Below are 2,312 nucleotides of genomic sequence, written 5' to 3' on the forward strand. Positions count from 1 at the left end.
AATTGTCCAATTTCGGTGGTAGCCCTGCTTTGTTTTGCCTTGAAAACGCCTCTCAATTTGGCTCATCAAACCAGCAGCCCTGGGCCCTCCTCTGAGCCGCCCGGCACCTGGTGGGTTAAGGAACTATTAAAGGGCTCCCTGGTGGTTGCATAGTGATCACATGACTGGACGCACACCATGTTTTTGCCTGTGCTCTGACCCCAGGCATGTAAACACAACCGCATTCTGGCAAGACATTGAATTCCCTGATTATGTAGAAGTTCTGGGCCGGCTGCCAGGCGGGAAGACCCTGGCTAACGCTTCCCTTGGCAAGACGCCCAGGTCTGCACTGACATGCCGGAGGTGGCCAGGGAGACACGCAGCCAACAGCAGGGGCAAAGCAGCGTGTAACGGCGGCTCACCGAGCAGCACCACTGCAGTGCTATGAGAGAAGGCACGCGCTTCCTGCCTTCATCCCCGTCCCTGGAGACTGACACACATTCCAGCACAAAACAGGCCTTTTTCTTGCTGCTGGCCAAAGCAAGCGCTTATCCACTCCTCTCCGGTGCCCCTCCAGCACTGATGGTATTTCCATCTCTTTCTATTTTGCACATAAATGAGGAGGAGGATGGTCTAGGTCAGGGGTGCCCAAACCCTGGCCCTGGGGCCACTTGCGGCCCTTGAGGCCTCTCAATGCGGCCCTCAGGGAGCCCCCAGTCTCCAATGAGCCTCTGGCCCTATGGAGGTTTGTTGGAGCCCACACTGGCCTGGGGCGACTGTTTGACCTCTCACGTGAGCTGTGGGATGAGGGCTCCCTCCACTGCTTGCTGTTTCACATCTGTGATGCAGTAGTAGCAGCAAAGGAAACGCCAGCCTTGCTTTGTGCAAGGCCTTTTATAGGCCTTGAGCTGTTGCAAGACCTTCATTCATTCATATAAGTTTATCTTTAATATATTCATTTATGTAAACTTATGTAAATTTATTCAAATTTTAAATGTAAACTAATTCTCCCCCCCCCGGCCCCCTACACATTGTTAGAGAGACGATGTGGCCCTCCTGCCAAAAACTTTGGACACCCCTGGTCTAGGTTCTCACACATTTAGCACTGGAACCTACTTTTTAGAATGAGAATCTGTCAGGACCCACCGGAAGTGATGTCATTGGAAGTGTCATCATCAAGCAGGAACATTTTTCACAATCCTAGGCTGCAATCCTACCCACACTTACCCAGGAGGAAGTCCCATTGACTATCATTGTTAAAAGCATCTTCATAGTAGCCTGCTAAAAGTACAGATCTGTGACATTTCCCCAAATGCAGTCACATACCACAGTAGCATCAAGTCTAATAAATATTGAAATGAATGGGGATCCACCTGAAATGGGCTCGTGACCCATTTAGTGGTTCCCGATCCACAGTTTGAGAAACACTGGTGTAGTGGTTTGGGAGTAAAGCTGCTGGTCTTTCTTGCCTCTTCTCCCTTTCCCTGGCTTTTGAAATGTGCCTGAAGATTACGGGGAATAGAGTGATATGCTAGAAAATCAGCACCAAGGTGGGCTTTGGCCAGGCCTAGCCTAATGACTGCCTGTTTAGGGGGTGGCATGATCATTCTTCCATGCGCTCTGAAAAAAAAACAGGGATCTGCAGAAAGAGCCAGGTGGTGTTGTGGTTTGGGAGTTGGACTTAGACCTGTAAGAGCCCAGTTCAAATCCCTGCTCAGCCACGAAGCTTCCTGGACCAGCCTCTCTCTCTCTCTCTCTCTCTCTCTCTCTCTCTGCCTCACCTACCTCACAGGGGTATTGTGAGGGGAGGGGAGAATTGCTAAGATTAATTCAAGCATCAGATCATGTGCACATTGGCATAGCTTTTCTTTTCATCAGTGCAGTTACATTCCCTGTTCATCCCCCACATCACCAATGCAATTATGTACAATGGTAAAACACTGCCCCCCCATTAAGCAATTTTAATGCCCAAAGGGCATCAAGGTCCATCAAGCAGCCACTTCTACCGCAACATCACCCCTGAAGGCTCTGCGCGCTGATTTCCAGGGGAAGCAGCTGCCCAGTGCAAGTTGCTACAGAGATTGGGCGTGAAAAAAGGAGGTTGCAGTGTGGAATGGTAAGGCTTTAACACTGCTGTGCCAAAATGGTTGGCAACCTTCAGTCTCGAAAGACTATGGTATAAGCCTACAGCACCCGGTCGTCCCAAGCGGTCTCCCATCCAACTACTAACCAGGCCTGACCCTGCTTAGCTTCCGAGATCAGACAAGATCAGGAGATAGTGTTCAGTATAGGGAGATGGCTGGCAACCTTCAGTCTCAAAAGACTATGGTAGA

This window comes from Tiliqua scincoides, chromosome 14, assembly GCF_035046505.1.
Source record: "Tiliqua scincoides isolate rTilSci1 chromosome 14, rTilSci1.hap2, whole genome shotgun sequence".
Lineage (NCBI taxonomy): Eukaryota > Metazoa > Chordata > Lepidosauria > Squamata > Scincidae > Tiliqua > Tiliqua scincoides.